General features: G+C 36.2%; 1 long non-coding RNA gene across 1 annotated transcript in view; it reads left to right on the plus strand.

The window, feature by feature from the left end:
• Positions 1-18,305, plus strand: part of LOC134759471 (uncharacterized) — a 166,114-nt gene that overhangs the window by 136,651 nt on the left and 11,158 nt on the right. The window lies entirely within an intron of this gene.

The following is an 18,305-nucleotide window of genomic DNA, read 5'->3' on the forward strand; positions in this document are numbered from 1 at the left end:
CTGAGAACAAAGGCTGCAAAATTTCCTAGAGTTAGATATAATAAAAATGTTGCGATGCTGCCTCAAAGCAATGTGGGAAGCAAGTGTGTGGTAGACACTACAGCTGGTCCTTAGCAGTCACCTCTAGGTCCTGGCTATGAAAATAAGAAAAAACATAAGAAAGAGAGGACCCTATAATTTCAGATTAGGATAGTCTCATTGGCAGAAGTGTATGCAAAGCTGATGTTTCTGAGAGTAGACAAAAAGGATGCAGAACAAGAGAGGAAGAACAAAAATCAGGAAACTATAGGTGCCAACACAGGCAGTCTTTCTCTCTATTTCTGCCTAGAAGGTGATAAGATCTCTACTTAATGCTGGCAGGTTTATAGAAAGCCTTGAAATATGAATATAATTATCCGATAACCAACCACATGAAGATAATAAAAAAGATGATTTTTAGCATACAGAAAATTCTAAACTTCTCTAATAAGCTTCTTGGTATAATTCATTATATTTGCTTATGGAACTCAGGAAAGAGTAAACAAAAAGTTATGACTATAGGAGGAGGTACTAGATGAAGAAAGTGCACAAAGAAGTTCCATAACGCAGCATGGTTTCATGATTACTGTGTAATTGTGGTCACAGTGGTAGATGTATTGTTGGGAATCTTCTCATTGCAAATAACAGAAGACATAACTCAAACTGCTAAGGTAACAAAGGTGGCGTGACTCTAAAGCAAATATATTGAATAGATAGCTGGGTTCTATCAATGCAGGATGGCTGTCAATGCTTCTGGAGGCTCTAAGTGTTCACACTTGAAGAGTATGTCAATGGAAGAGCAAGGGATCTTCTTTTTAGTGGTCTCCATCTAATTATCTCCTTACTTATTATTGCTCTGCATTGGGTACCAGTCCCATGTCTAACTCAATCACTATGGACATTGGAGTAGGCTCTCTTGTTTAGCTGAAGCCAATCAAGGTCCGTTGCCAAAGCAGAAAGTGGTCAGTTTCCTCTTGAAGCACATTGACTGAATGAGGAAGCATCTTATATTTGAAAAAAAAAAAACAACTCAGGATGCTATTATTAAACAGAAAAGAAACAGATACAGGGCATCAAAACTCAGCAAAATCTTCTGCAGTGGGCAATAAGCTCTTTCACATTGGGATAGAAGGTGTCTGCAGTTTTTTCAACTTCTTGTAGTAGGTGCAAGTAGAATGAAAGGCACGGCCTCTTAGTTTAGTTTAATAAAGGAAGTAATTGCTTCTCCTGTGGAATAGTCAACAAGTTTAGTACATGAAGGTGAGGAGGCAGCCTGGGGGCATTTGGACTGGTATTTAGGAAGGCTCTGGTTCCCAAAGGAGGGGAACCACAAATTTTACATGTGACTCAAGACTGTTAGTTCTTTGGGCCTCTTGTGTCAGGTGGCTTCTAACTTTAAACATTTGGCCTTCCTCTGAGATGAGTGGGTGCACATAGCATAGGTGTGGATTATCTGTTAGAAGCCTCTAAATATGCAAAAATTTAAAAATGTTGCATTTTCACAGCTAATGAATAACTCAGTGGCGCATAAAAGGAACCATAGCATAGGCTATTATTTTTTCTATAATGATTGAGACAGGGCCATAATTAATCAACAGTCATACAAATGCCAAAAACTGGTAAAATTGTTTAAATAGGAGGAAATAAATCCTCTACATCAACCCACAGGTGACCTTCTACAGAGAAAATGGGTTTTATGCCATAAATAAACATAAGTATAATGAACAGGAAGTGGCTCATTGTTAAAAAAAGAGAGATCATCTGATTATCTCTTGCTGATTATATAAATGCCAGAGAGTAATTTTAAGTATTCTAAAGATAACTAGAATAATTTACAAATGCCTTTATACAGAGTAGCAAAGGAGCAGTGTGTACATTCAAAAAGCATGATGACCTTGCCAAAAGACTTTCATAAATTAACTTGAGAGAAAGAGCACAGATTCTGTTATACTATATGGTCATTGGCCGACATGAAGTGTAGCTAATTCTTGATTTCTGAGTAAAAATATAAAGAATCCTTTATGGGGAACAGATGCAATTAAAATAGAAAAATCTCATTAGAGTGTTAAAACCAGTCTTAGGTCCTCCACCATGAGTTCAGACTCTGGAGTTGTATATTTCTGAGATCAGTCTCAGTTCCAGGACTTCAATATCTTGAGGCTTTGGCAAGTCACTGCATATCTCTAAGCCTTGGTTTATGCATCTATAAAATGGGAAGTAATAGCAACTACCTGACAGATTTGGGGGAATTAAATAGGAGAATATATGTAAAGCACTGAGTATAACGCCTGTCACACGATAAGTGCTCAAAACCTGTTATCTCTTAAAGAAAGTATTTTCTCCTTTCTAGCTTGTGGGCACGAAATTGCAGGGGGAATGTCATACTTCAGGGATCAATGTCATAGGTCACCCAGCTTCTCATGACTCACCTTCACTTACTCAGTGAACAGAAATACATATCATCACGGGTGTATTTGACTTGGTTTTGCTCATCAGGATTCCTCGGTGCCCCCACAGAGCCTGACCCATAGTAGATACCTAATGAATATTTGTTGTCTAATCAACTGACTGATGGGTTGTCTGGCAACTGGGCAGCTGCTTGGTCCTGCTGGGTGGTATCAATGACACAGCTGGTCCCCACTCTGGCTGATGAGGGAAATGTGCTGTTTTAACTTGTACATTTTTCTTTATTCTGCCCAGAGTTTTGACCAGACCTGGGTGTTCCTCTCAGTCTTCCCGCTTGAACCAATCCCATCTGTCTCCCTCCCTTACCCATTAACAAACTTGCTTATTATCCTCAACGTGATGTTCCAAATATGGTCTTAGCAAAATTGAGATCAAATATCCTTCTTCAACTATTGCTGGAAAATATTTTGATGGCTACAGAAAAGAATTCCTGACTTTTCATTGCTTTTCCATCTTTCAAACCAGAGGTCTCTGCTTGCAGGTGACATTTAACAATTTTCTTTCTTTTCCCAGTTTCTGTAGCAAAGGAAAGAAGCTGCCATTTCTGAGTACTGAAAATGAGGCAGTGCTGTGCTAGGTGCTTTTACATAAATTACACAATTTAGGACTTTTCATAACCTGGGGGATGTAAGCAAGTATTAATATTTTTATTTTATAACTCAGAAAACTGTGGCTCAGAGAACCTGAATAAATTGCTCTAGGTCGCAAAATAGCAAGAGCCCAAACTAGGATTCAAACAGAGTTCTACAAGGTCCCAAAGTCATGCTATTTCTACCTGATTCCCTGCCTCTTCTATATTATATGCTTTTGATTATTTTCATCACATACTCTAGTTATCTTAAAGCACAGGTCAAATGGTGCGCATTCTTTTATGCCAATGTTTCTAACTTTGTTAAAAATATTTCCCTTTTTTTGAGTGCAGAGATTTAACCTGTATTCTAGAGGTAAAATAAATCTCACAAGACCTTAGGGAGAAATTGTGGCATGAGTGTAAAAGCATGGAATTTGGAATCAGGCAGATGTGATTATGAGCATCTATGGAAAAGATTATAGTCATCTTTCCTACCCTTTGTTTATCTGTAAAATGGGGATATTAATACCTAACCAAGAAGGGCTTTTGAGGATGATATGAGTGATGCATATAAAGCGTTCCGTGTGAGACCTCAAACTGTGTGCTCCCTTCAAGAGCCATGGCTCTAATCCAAGTATAATATGGCAGGTTGAGGCATTTTTCAACTTCACATGATCCTCATTCTCAACTCAAAGAAAAAAGGAAGTAGGCATGGTAGGGCATGAAGAGAGGAGAAAAAAAATATTCATTCCCAAGTTTGGGTTCTGGTGCCTACATTTTTTAGTAGCTTCTTCTGGATTGCAGATGTCTTCAAAAACTTGAACTTTGTAGTTGCAAATCCACTGAGATTTAATACAAAAGTGGAAACAAATGTCTATAAACATTCCAGCCACCTATGAGATCAACTAGTTTACCCAATTCTAGTTTTCTTTATCTGCCAGCTCACTTTGTACTGAATGTAAGCTATAAAAATTGTATAGAAATTGTCTTATGTGTTTGACCTTTAACATCACAAATGCCAGTAAAAAAATTCTCCTTTTTTCCCTTCCATAAAAAACAGCAAAATGATTCTAGACCTCTCATTAAGAACCTTGGGAACTGATTTTGTACAAAGATGAAGAAAACAATCTTCTTTATTTAGCATTTGTCTATAGCAAGATGTGAGAGAGAGAAGAGCGAACACATACATTCTTGTTTTTAACAGTTTCTCTGCTTGTCACATGAGTTCCTTTCTCTCTCTCAGCCATGTATAGGTTACAAAGTCGGAGGCAAGATGGGTAAACAACAAACATATTTTTACTACAAAAAATACTCTTTCTCCTATCTAACTTAGGAAAAAGATGAAACTCTTAGCAGGTGATACTCACAGAGACTCAATAACTGTAGTTTGAGGTTTTAAGAAGGAGCTTACAATTTTTGTACAGATAAATCTGATTTTCTGGAATGTTCCTCTTTCTCAGCCACACATCCTGGCTAGGAAAACTCCTACTCAGATTTTAAAATATGGCTGAAGTGTCACCTCCTCTTCCCTGGACCATGCCCCAGATCAACTTCCAGGAGAGAAAGTTGGGTCCACACCCTCCCACAGCACCGTGTGTGCCTCTGATGCAGCTCCTGTCACACTCTCTGCCAGAGGTTTGTTTATGTGAGTGTCACTACCATGGTATGATGAGCCCTTTGAAAGCAGGCATTCTATTCAGTCCTGTGTTCCCAGCCAGTAACCCAAGGATTGGGATATAATGGTTTAATATATTTCACTGACCAAGGAATTGAAATGTATTTGTTGTTTTAGGAATTGGGCATTTCAGTTATTTGCTTGTGATTCTGCTATTTGAGCAGGACTTGATGGGGAAGCTCCTCCATTCTATGTGATTTGGCTGGAGCAGCTCTGATGGGGCTGGAAGATCCAACGTGGCCTCAGCTGGTATCGACAAAAAGTCTGGGGTTTAGGTGGTCCTCTTACCCTAAAATCCTCAGGGGCCTCTCTGCATGTAGTCTTTTTTGCTAGTGAAATGACTGACTTCTTATGAGGTAACTCAGGATCCAAGAGGGTGAAAGTGAACACTGATAGGCCTCTTAAAGCCAGAACTGCCACTTTTCTCCCATTCTGTTGTTCAGACAAGTCACACATGGTTAATCCAGATTCACGGGGAGGGGGAAATGGACTGGACGGGAATGGAAGCAGTTGTTGGTGGCCATCTTTGCAGACATTCTATGCTTGCTATCTCAGATCTAAGAGCTTTGCTGAGGACTAGGGCCTACTCTCTTGCCCTAAATTATTTTCCATATATAAAATCTTCATGTAGAAGATTTTAGAAATATTATTTTTCATTAGTTATTTTGAGTGTGTGTATGTATTTGTGTGTGTCAGGGGTATTATTGTGGTTATTTGACTTTTTTCTGAAAATCTCTTGTGACAAGGTTTCTAGGTTAATTGCTTTTGAAAAGAAGAAATAATAACTGCCTTTTATGATGATTTCTTTACATATGTATCCTTGCCTTTTGAGAACAGTCAAGTTGTGAGAAGTCATATGAAGTAAAGTATTCTTTAAATTGGGATTCAAAGAGAAGGTTCTTTTTAATAGTAGATAAAGGGGAGCATCTGTGATATTAATTATAGGTATTCTCCCCTATATTTTATTTTTGCCATTATATGCAATGATTTCCCCCCACCAAAGTAATCATTATATCCTTTTCTTTTAAAGAAAAGCTGTTTTGTAATTTCTTATTTTTTAAATGAAATAGCTACATAACATTAAGATAAGAGAAAACAATTACATAATTACTGCACTGTCTACTTAAGCTATTTGTTCTCCAAAGCTTTTTAATAACATAATTTCTTTAAAAGTGGAGGAGGCTACAGGATTCATAGAATGTTAGAGTTGGAGAAAGAGGTCCCTATCATCATCTTGTCCAACACCTTCGTTCTGTAGACAAGAGATGGCTCTGAAAGTTATATAATGCAATATATTAAAGTCAGAATAAACTATTACTTAGAGAAGGTGTTAAGCTGAAAAGTCACAGAAATCCATCTCTGAAATGTTATTTAAGTCCAAGTATTACCAGTACTTCTGGAAAAAAATTTGAAGGAGGTATATATTAAGGCAATTAAATACACAGTGGCTAACTAAATACCTTTAGCAAGGGAGTCTAAAGTTCTGGCTGCCTTTACTTCTAAATAATAGCTACATAAGGAGTCATTGTTTCAGGTACAAATTATATTTGGAAATGTTCACAATTTGTAAAAGTCATTCCATAGTTTAAACTCAGAATGCCATTTATTGACTTCAAATATGCTGTTCACATAGATAGCAACATGTATGCATATGTAACTAGCCAATTATTAGCTCCATGCAGACTTTACTTAGTCCTTCATTCATTCACTGGACAAATGCTATTAAGCCCCATTGATGTTATCAGGTAACATTTAGCAGTGAACAACATAGACACTCCCTTTACTTGTAATGAGAATTTATATTCTAATGAAAGGCTTAGTATTTTCTTACTTTGGAATAAAACTAGAGTGAATGCTTAACTAAATATTTAATAATGTACACATCTCTGAGTGTAGATGCTGTGGAATGGGAAAATATCTCTTAGGCACTATGATTTTGTCTTATTCTTTTCTTGTCAAATTGTAGCACTTCCCACTTAGTAGGACACATTTTTTTAAAACTAAATCAACACCATAACAATTTTTGTTGGACTAATTAGAAATGTTGTTATTATCATCATTCCAGCTGAATTAACACTTATATGAGAATGGTATAGAGAATATTAGCATAATACCTAAAAGCTAACTTGCCAATTCGTCATGAGCATCCCTTCCTTCTTTTAAATAATTGGTTCATTCTTCAGGGTTCTCTTAGCATTTTACATATACTTTTAATGCAACATTAATTAATTCAGTGATACAGCTTGTTGTCTGTGTATCTGTATCCATTACTAGATAGTGAATTCCCTGAAAGTAGGACTATGCCTTATTCATTCCTTCTTCTCCATAGCACCAGCTTAATTCATTCAGCAAAAGTTTATGCAATTAATATTTTATTTAGAATTTTATTTCACCAAATGCCTTGTGAGACAGGTAGTGTACATGTTATTTGTATTTTATAGACAAGAACTTGAAGTCACTAGAGGTTATTATACACTCACAGCCATAGTGGTTATTATCAGGATTGGACAAAGAACTTGAATTTGCATTCCATGACTCCAAGTCCAGTGGTCTTTCTTCTGAAACTACATTACCTCTGTGCGTATATTTACATTTTTTATTGTCATAGGCTCATGGGTGTGTTCATCACCACTCTCCATACATATTTCCATTTCTCTTTGCTTCTATCTCTCCTATTTGCTTAACCCTGAATTGACCTTTTAACCTTTATCCCGATTCAATAGCCGTAGCAGAAGGGAGGCCAGAACAATTAAATGGTTGTATTACTCTTCACTAAGAAATTAGTTACCACTTTGTCTTTGGCTTGTATACTTTTGATAAATTTTAAGTTTAATAGAGACTTATCTAAAAGAGTTCCAGGGTTAAGAGTAGTTATAGGGAGATTAATCAGCAGACAATTATAAGCTAGTAACAAATAAACACATACAAGTTGTGATATGCTAGATTGAGTTACATTTAAAAAGTATAGAAAGAAAATAGAGAAGGAAGGGATTGAGAGAAAACAGAGCAGGGTGAATTAATGAGATTTTAGCTTTCATGGACTAAGATCAAAAGTGTGGTCCACTGGAGGTTCTGGTTATCAAAGCAGGGTGGTATCCAAATACTTGACTTACTGGCTCAGAAACTGTCAGGGTGGGGCCCAGGAATCTTCATTATAACAGTGTCTTCAGGTGATTCTTATATACAGTATACTATAGCAAGAGATTAATAGACAAAAGCAATGTTTTTAAATTAAATATAAATAAATTGCATATAAAGCACCTGGAGACCTTGCTAACATACAGATTCTGATTCAGTAGGTCTGAAGTGGGGCCTGAGAGCATGTTTCTAACAAGTTCCCAAATAATGCCAATGCTGCTGGTCTGTGAACCACACTTTTGAGAGTAGCAAGTCACTAGATGCTGAGGTAGCTGCTGTGATCTGTGTGCTATGGAAGGTGAGATGGAAAAAGTGGATTTTGAGAAGCTTCACTGATTTATGACAGAATTCTTCTTTGTCAGCTCATCAGGAAACTTTGCAAGATACTTCAAATTGCTTTTCAATGTTTTTGCGGGTGGGACTCTAGTTTTGACTAGCCAAGAGGCAGCTTGATTTTATGCAGTCTCAGTAGTAAAATTCTGAGTGGGAGACCAAGAAATACTCCACCAACATATTTATGATGGAGCCTCCTGCCCTGCCATTTCTAGTTTCAAACAGTTCAGAAAAAAATGTAAATTTCTTTTCTAGTTTCAAATAGTTTGGAAAAAATGTAAATTCTTTGTGTAGCACATCATCTGGGCTAGTTTCTTAATGCTCATCTGTTTCATTCCTGCCAATTAAGAGCAACAGCTGTCTTGCAGGGATGGTGGTCGTTAGGAAGTGACACAGCTGTGGGATTTAGATGAGATAACGGTTGTACAGCCAAGATAAGGCATCATTGGAATGCAAACTGCCATAAGCCTGATTTATAGCACACATCCAAGGGGAAGAAACTTAAACCAAAATCAACTAAAATAACAACTCACCCAATAGGGAAAACAAAACAAAATATCAACCAGAGATGTTTAGCCCCAAAGTCAAGTTTTCTCAGACTATTTTAAAAACAAGATTTGGACTAAAAATTGACTTAGAGGGATTCCAATTACCTCAGTTGTCTACAATGCCCAGACTTATGAATTTGTATCTAAGAACTAAATAGTTCTGCAAACTCAGTCCTCTTGTGGCTCAATACGATTTGAGATATCCAAATCTCTAGGCCTTATTCTGTTACAGAGGGTAGACTTGCTGAAAACAAAAACAATGGTCAGTGACAAGTATTTGGAAAGTGGTATTATCATAGTAAAAATGTCATTTTACCAATATAACAGCCCAACAACCCAATGGACTCTGCATAAATAATTATTTTAGAGCATTATATACTTACATGTTTCAAAAAGAATGTTATAGTCATAATGTAATTAATCATTACAAATAAATTCTACCACCTAAAGTTTCTTGTATACATTCCATGATTTTTAAGACTTCGACATTTTTCTCAATGCTATTTCTCTTGGAATACATATTATTCTCATCCCTGGACACCTAAATCCTACTCATCTTTCATAAACCATGTGAAATACAAATTATCTATGAAGCTTTTTGGGATCCTCTCAACTGAAATCAATAGATTCTTACCTTGAGTTCCCATCACAATTTAGCTGTATATTTCTTATGCGACCTAAATATTTTTCCTTGGAATTACAGCCACATAAACACGTGCTTTATTTTCTTGACTAATCCTCAAATCCTTGAAATCAAGATTCATGTCTGACTACTCACCGTGGTATTCTTATAACGTATTTTGTTCTATTCAGTAAGTTCTGAATTAAAAAAAAGTTGGTTGAACAAATTCCCTTGGAAGTTCTAAGAGGAGAGCACCCACTTATTAATTTAATTTTGATTTTTTAAAAAGGGACTGGACTTTAAGAGATACGTAAGACAGATCATAGAGGCTGGGAAATCTTACTGTCAGGAAGATGAGATATATTATTAATCCTGAAATATTCTAGTATATTTCCTTAGCAGGAATGGAAGTCATCTTGCTAAAATTCATTTGCAGTCATTCTCTACATTTAACATGGGCATAATATACAATATACAATATACAATATGCTAAAGGACATAAGAGATTGCTATATAATTTAAGAGGGGAAAAAAGAAAAGAATACTTTCAGTAGTGATGACTAAAAAAAGGCTTCATTCATTTTTTTAATCAGTACCTGTATTTCAGGTCCTTGACCTCATGGAGTTTATGGTCCGATTGAAGAGATATGTATTAATCAATACAATCATACAAATAACTGTAAAAATCACATGTATCTAAGAGTTAGTAAGATAATTGATGCATAGTATAGTGTTTGATGTATTACCTAACACTTACTAAACAATTGTTTAATAATCAGCTATTCTAATAATTAGCTTTTAATCTGTAAGATATGGGGTGCTACCAAAAGTGAACAAGAAAATGAAAATGACCAGAGATATGTTTTCTGATGCTTAGTCCAAGATTAATTTGTCAGAGGAGCTGAAGTGGAAAGTGACAAGAATTGGGTGATCTGTTGTCTCTGAAATCCATATTACGTATATCATAATTTAGGGCATCTTCAGTGAGAAGATAGAGATGGAAACATACATTAGAAATGTTATGGAGGTAGAATTGTTGTAGAATAACTAATTTGAAAGAAGTGAAAAGATCACAGAGACTTCTAGCATGGGAGACCTTGGAGAAGGTGATGATATTGAAACAATCTGGGGACACATTGTTAAGAGTAGGTTCATGAGGGGAATAAGGAATTATCTTTGAACTCATTGAGGTTGAGATGTTGAGACTCCCAGGTGGAGAGTCTCAAAGAGTGATTAGAGCTGGAGATTTACATTTGTGAGTCACCTGCACAGATTTATAGTTAAAACTGTTGGGATATATAAAATTAGCTTTGACGGACCATAGAAGAAGGACAAAGACTGAGTCTTGGAAATTCCCTAAATTTGGGGTTGGAAGGGAAAAATAGGAACTGAGAAGGAGAAGGGAAAGCAGAAAGTTCCTGGTGTCCTGGAGCCACAGAAGGACAGGAATTCTAGGGGATAGCAATTTCAAATCCTGGGACTGCCTGAGCAGCAGCTAAGGTCTGTTGGATTTGGCCATAAGGCATCATTGCTAATCATCACAAGGGAAATTTTAGAAAAGCTGTATGGGATACCAAATTATAATACTGAGGAATATTTAGGAACTGAAAGCAGTGAGTATGGACTGCTCTGAAGAGAATTCAGGGAATTAAAGAAACTTAAGAGCAAAGTAATTAAATAATTTAGGCTGACAAGCTGCAAATGTGAAGAGAAGTTTCCTTAGAATGTAGGAGATCTAAAGTCGGGCTTGTATTTGAGATATGAAGGTATTTTGCATGCTTTAGTTATATTATTTGGCTAGATTAAATATTCTGAAATGGTGAGTTCATGCAGTGAAATTGGAGCAGATGCATCAAAAACTGTATTAGACTTTGTGCTGTTCTGATTTGTTCTAGAAAGATACATACCTGCATATCTGTTATTCAGACTGACTGTGGAATGGCAGACTAGGCCCCCTAGTTGTGGTCCATTCTACCTGCTAGAGATGGTAAACTCTGACCAGACAGAAAACACTCATTCTGGGATCCTGCTAGTGGTAGTGAAAAGGATAACAAAGAATTTATAACATTGCATTGTTATTCTAGGTTGGCAGTCTGATCATATCACTATAAATGGGCCCACAGTGATGTACATTTCCAAATTTGGTTTAATGACTTGAGAATTATTCTATCTCTGATTGGAGCTGGAGGCAATATTCTCCAAGGCTGGTAGAATGTGTATTATATATGAATGAATGCATGTGTGTAGTTATATGTGTATACATATACATATAATTACTACTAGTACCAAGTGATTACTAGGTTGCAGGCATCATGAAAGTTGAATTAAAAATATCATCTATAATTATGATCACAGCCTTACAAAGTAGAAAATATTATCCTGTTTTTATAAGTGAAGAAACTGGAATTGTAGATTTATATTATCCAAGGTCACACAGCTATGAGGGATTGCAGATGGGCTCTAAACCCAGCTCTGCCTTGCACTTTCTTTCTCCTTTTGGGATATATAAACAGAGGACAAACATAGCAGTGGTGTATCTTTTATAACGAATAAGAGGAAGCTACTGCTGGAAATTGTGTTCTGAATTGCATTGAATTCATGAAGTGACCTAGTTTTTCTTTACCTCTTATGGGACTTTTTGCAGAAAGTTGAAGTTGGACCTAGTTTTCCTTTGCCTTTTATGGGACTTGTTGTAGAAAGTTGGAGTTGGAAGAGAACTAAAGGAACTTTATTTCTGGAAACTGAGGCTAGAAATTTGCTCAACATCACCTAGACTGTTCGCTGCTGAGCCACAATCACAACTGAAGCTTTTGTGTCTAAGCCCTCAGTCTATCCTAGGCCTACATTAAAAAGTGTGAAGAAAAGAGAGTCTATGGATTTCTCAGTGATTTGCTTTCATCATTTAAAAGGCTTCTTAGAATTCTGGGCAGAATCTTCTTGTAAACCTTGGGTGCCTTGAACTCATGTGGATTTTGTTATGCTAAAAAGTTTTCTCAGTAGAGTTTTGCACATTATGTTTTTGACTGATATTTCATTTTTATTTTACAAGCTGAAAGATACAAGGGCTCTAAGGTGTACAGTGTAAAAGCAGTTGTTAAAATAAAGAATGATGGCATGTCAAAATGATTTATATGGGCAATTTAATTGGAAATATTGCCATTAACATAAAACACTCCACTTGATATGGGCTTTATGTTCCTATTAAATTTGAGAGAGTAAATCTCTATGCATTACATTAGAATCACGCAAAAGATGATCAAGTATTTTTTCTACACAATAATATTTTATTAAAGTAGCACTAGTGGTGATAATCCTTAGGGTAGCTTATGTTTGTCTAGAATAAAGTCACAAAGCCTTTCAAAGAAGTTTCAGCTTCTTCCAAACACTGTCATTGGTCTGCTATATAAAGCACTCTTGCTCCTTCCACTGAGGCTAACCTTTAGAAATAGATGCTGCAGAGATAAAATAACACCTGGGATATTTCTCCCTTTAAGCAGGACAGTAATTATAAAAGGCTTGGTACTTTTGTAAGTTTATTTTAAACATTCCTTTAAAAAGTAGGGTTTGTAATTTTCCTTCAGATTACAAGCTGACATTTTGAAAAAGAAAAAAAAAAGTTGCGGGGAATGCAGCACTTCTGTGTGGTGGCAGCTGATAATTACCATAGTGTGAGTGGGGCTCGATATAACCCAGGCATTTAAGAAACATGGCTGATTACAGTGCGTTAAGAGTAACTCAATTCGGGAATTTTGCTTTGTTAGGCAAATTGAACTGTCTTGCTTCACCAATCTCATCTCACTTCCTTCTTTTGCTTCCAACGAAGAGCCACCTTTATGTCTTCAACTGCAAGGCTGTTCTCAGGAAGAGCTATGTGTAAAACTTAAAAATAAAATGCAGACAATCTAAAGGGAAAAAGCATGAAACTGATTATTATCATGAGTATGCCTTTGGAAAATTTCACTCTGCAATAGCATTTTGCATCATTTAAGATGTTTACATGGGTTTTGTTTGTTTGCTTGTTTGTTTCAGATAAAGTAAAAGAATCATTTTGTGGCTAATGTCAAAATTAAAAAAAATCACACTGGCTGGGCTTATATATGTGCACACCTAGGAAACTCAGAGAGAAGAGTTAATCCTAACTTGTAGGAGAAGAAGTGAGAGAAAGATGGTTTCACATGAAAGGAAACTAGAAACATGCTAAGGAACATTTTTCTATTATAGTTATTAAACATACACAATTCACTTTTAAAATAGTTATACAGATTAGCAGCCCAGATCTGAATGCAAACATAAAAATAAATGTGTGTATTATATGTGTGTGTGTGTGAGAGAGAACATTACACAGAAGAGATAAGTATATGAATAACCTAGACATTTCTGAGCACCTGTGGTTTGAAAATTGGTTGAAGATACACATTCACAGGAATGCAGATTGTAGTAACTGCTCTTTCAACAAAAAACTGTTTCTCAAGCATTGTATTTTATATAATATGTGAGCTATTATTTGTTTCAAGTGAATACCCAGTTTTAAGCATTCAGTCCAAGAAATGCCCCAAACCTCTCTTTTTGAAAATGGCTGAAAATACTTGCAATCAGGAACAGATTCAGGTTTTGTGGAGCCAAAGCCCTCTTAAAGGAAAATAACACAAAACTGTTAAGATTAGATCAACTGCCCTGGAATGAGCCTTGAGGGGTGTGGAAGCTGAACTTCATTTGCTTTGTGGTAAGTGCACCTCTACTTGGGAAATATTCTAGCTTCTGCAAGACCAAGATGAAAACCTACCCACATTTGGTGATCCAGTGTTCCTCCAGGGATCACCATGATATTTTTAAAGCTGAGATGGCTTGGCCTTTATTGGTCACTTTCCTCCAACACCAATCATTCATCCTACTGTCTACCTTAATGATTTTCTATCCTCTCTTCTACCTAACTCATACAGATATGACTGTACTTTGTACCTCTGTCACTTCTTCAAGCCTGCATCTCCAATAAATACTTTACATTGTCTTGGGTTAATGTAGCATTAAATTAGTGTTGCGGGCTGAAATATGCCCCCCACAAATTCATATAGTGGAGCCCTAAAACCCAGTACCTCAGAATGTGACTGTGTTTAGAGATAAAGCCTTTAAAGAGGTAAGTAAATTAAAATGAGACCACTAGGGTAGGCCCTAAGTCAATCAGACTAGTGTCCTTATAAGAAAACAAAATTTGGATATGCAGAAAAGATCCATGTACACCAAAGGGCCATATGGAGAGGCAGCAAGAAGGCATCTATCTACAAGCCAAGAACAGAGGAAACCAACCCTGTTAGCACCTTGATCTTAGACTTCTAGTCTAAAGAACTGTGAGAAAATACATTTCTGTTGTTTAAGCCACCAAGCCTGTGGTATTTTTATTGTGGCAGCCCTAGCAAACTAATACAGTTAGCTAGAATTTATTAAGTAAACTGTCATTAACCAACATCTTCTTCACATCAGTATGCTTAATAACAGAACAGAAACTAACCAAGTGCCCACAAACACATCATATATACTAGTTAAAAGAAGGAACAAATACTTGCATGCATGCATGTGTGGAATTAGAGTGGGTTTTAACAATAATTTGTGAATAAAATGGACTCTTCCTTTTATTCTTCCCTTGGACAATGTTAACTATGAGGAGAAATTGTAGTGATGCAATAAAAGTCATGTTTCACCATATCTTACTGATGATCAAATACATACATTTATTGAGTCCTTATACTGTGAAAATTTAAAGAAATAAGAAGTGCCCAAAGTTCCCTAAATGTATCAGGGCATGGAACTCATGGAAGACATACTTTTCCTGCTGAAAGTATTATCTACAAGGTGCAAAATATACTTTTTACGTGGTGGTGCACAGTGGGCTGGCTGTTTACCCCAGGCCTCATATGTTGCTGTCTGAAATGGGAGTATCCTTGGGTGTAAGAACCTATATGGTCAGGTTTTTCTGAAGAAACTCTAGGAAAGCTAGTTCCTTCAGCCCACACAGATTATATGACTAATCTTTCAGAAAGCCAAGTTCTTAATTTATAATCAGTTACAAATTATTATCCTGAGTGTAACAATTCAGGAAAACTAATCATGGCCTATGTGGCTGCTTGGTGAAATCATATTAAGAGCAAAGGGAAAGTGTTGCTCCTAAAGAGGTTCTCATCTAGCTAGAAATGCCTTCTGATGAATTGGTCTTCGATTTTCTGGGGATATTACGTTTGGATTGGAAAGACTGTTCATTCATCCATTGTACTATTAACTTCCTTTTAAAGCATTATTTATTGAGCCACTATAATGCGCCAAACATTATGCTAGGCATTAGAAACACAATGATAAATAATACAGACACCTTTTTTGTCTGCATGGGACATATATTTTAATTGTAGTTTCACTAGTGGACTGCATTTACTGTTTCCATGAATTAACAACATTTCTCTTTCCTTTGGTTCAGTAGTACTGCTCCTTACTTTCTGTGGTGCTTCTTTCTATAAATGTTTACCAAAATATTGTATGTGTCTAATAAAACCTTTTTTGGAAGAATGGCTCAAAGTTTTTCCTAACAGCTTAAAGCATTCTGAATTGAAGGCATTGATGGCACATACTCTAAAAACTTGGGCATCATAACGATACAAATCAAAGTGACAGAAAAATGAATCTGAAAAGTATCTGCAAAATCAACACATTTATTTTATAAGGGTCAATGCACAATCAAATATTGAGATCTATGTCTTCTTTTACCATGTTAGAATGAGCCTATGGGATAATTTTCTAAATGCAGAAAAATATTCCAATTTCTCTGGACCAATATTTGATCTTATACTTTCTCCTCCTATTCACACCAAATCAAGTGAAATTTGGACTTGCCTGAATTCTATGCACTCATGCCAAAGACACCTATTCTTCTCCTCATGACTTCCTTGCCTACCTAGCAACTTACTAAGATGAAATTGTCTAACTTTAATGAGCACAGCCATAGTTCTTGAGGTTCACATACATATAAAGTAATTCACTGGTTTATATCAGAAGAAAGAAAGGAAGAAAACGTCCAATTTCAAGCCACCTTGTATTTTCTGGGTTGATTCTATAGATTTTTATCCAAGGAGTGGGCTTGTAAAAGAACTGCCTGAGGTGGAAACATATGAAGGCAAAGAGCTACAGAAGTGGCCCTTTATCTAACAACATCACCTCTCAGAAGCCATGACCCCTGTGAATTTGATAAAAGGAGCTGAATGGCACAATAGCCTGAAGGGTACAAAAACTAGACATCTGAAGAGACTTTCTTTTTCAAGGATATACCTAACAGACTTTAAAAATATTCCTTTAATGGGGAGTTTAAAGGAAGTTCCTTCCTATTATGAGGTCCACAGTTCCTTAGGTAGGTCTTCCCTTTGTCACTGTGGGTGACTTCAAATATAATATTGTGACATTGTCTCTAAATTTTAGAGAGGCTTTTCCTTTGCCTTGAAAAGAAATTAGATATTTAAAAAAGACCAATTCTCTGCTTTTAAACACTACATACTTATACTTTCCTATTGGAGGCTGAACTAACATTTAAACGTTATCATGATGCACATAAATACTGTTGGCAAAGCTTTTATGGCTACCGATGACACTATAAAAATATGCCTTCATTTTAGAACTCTAGAGGATTTGTACATCTGCATAAGCTCCAGAGTTCCCCGCTTTGTGGGGGAAGATCTGATGGGGAAGATGAGATCATTATCTACTTCTATCCTTGTTTAAATTCGTGGGAAGCCTGATTGGAAAGTACTTTTCCTCACTGTAGTTCTTCAGTACCCAGTTTTATTACCCTCATAAATCTATTAGACACATATTTGTCCATATAAAGGAATTTTTAGAACAATCATTGTTTAATCATGTATGTTTGGTGTAATATACCTTTCTCATATATTTATGTGGATAAACATTTTATTTTGGTTCCAAGTCTTTCCATTCTAGTTAAATATAGATTGAAAACATGCATAAATAGAATCATTTCAAAGGTCTTTGGTCTCTCAGTTTTTAAAATTTTACTTCCCCATATGGCCAGAGAGTCCTGGTCTAGGCTGGACCCAGGTGGGGACCTGGCTTCTATGTTTCATGCAGGCCACTTGCTTGCTGTGTAGTGTGACTATGACCAAACGCCTGGACTTCTTGAGACTTCAGTTTCCTTGCCTGTAAAGCGAGAGCTCTTCAAATTCTTCCAACTGTACAAGTCCATGACTTTCTTTGAGACATTACCAAGATATACAATACACACTATGTGATTTTATTTGTCCTTCAGCACAATTAAGTACCTCCTGATAGGAACTTTGTTGTATTCCTTCCTGAGGATTCTTAGAGGTTTCATAGAGTATAGCAAATGTTTCAGATGTTCATTACATCTATGAGGAAAGAGCTCAGATTCAAGGGAACATAGTCTTTGGCTCACTGTCATTTGGAGGTAGTTTAATGAAATGTAAAAGAAGAGCTTCCATTCAGGTACGGTTTTACGATAAACTACTTTTGGTGGGATAGAAATTCATTCAACATTTGGTCGGACTTAATCGACCTTTTGAAAATGGGGTGGGAAGCAGCACTGTTAGGTTTTAATATATCTATTTCTACTGGTGTTTATAAACAAGATTCCACATGAGAACATTTGAACACTGCACATAAAATGATTATTTTCCTCTATTTGTTTATGCATTCTGCCCTAATTCTAGGCACTTAGACTGTATCAATTAAAAAAAAACACACTTCTTTGGATCTTATATTTTATGGAGGGAGAAGGGGATGCTGACAATTGACAATAGGTGTAATAAAAATTAAATAATATAGTATAAAATTATATATACATGTAACTGTGTGTGATAAATGAAATGGGGAAAAGGTAGAAAGAAGAGGGTTAAGGGGATTGGGATGTTAGAGGAGAAGTTTTAT

This window comes from Pongo abelii, chromosome 10 (assembly GCF_028885655.2).
Source record: "Pongo abelii isolate AG06213 chromosome 10, NHGRI_mPonAbe1-v2.0_pri, whole genome shotgun sequence".
Classification (NCBI taxonomy): Eukaryota; Metazoa; Chordata; class Mammalia; order Primates; family Hominidae; genus Pongo; species Pongo abelii.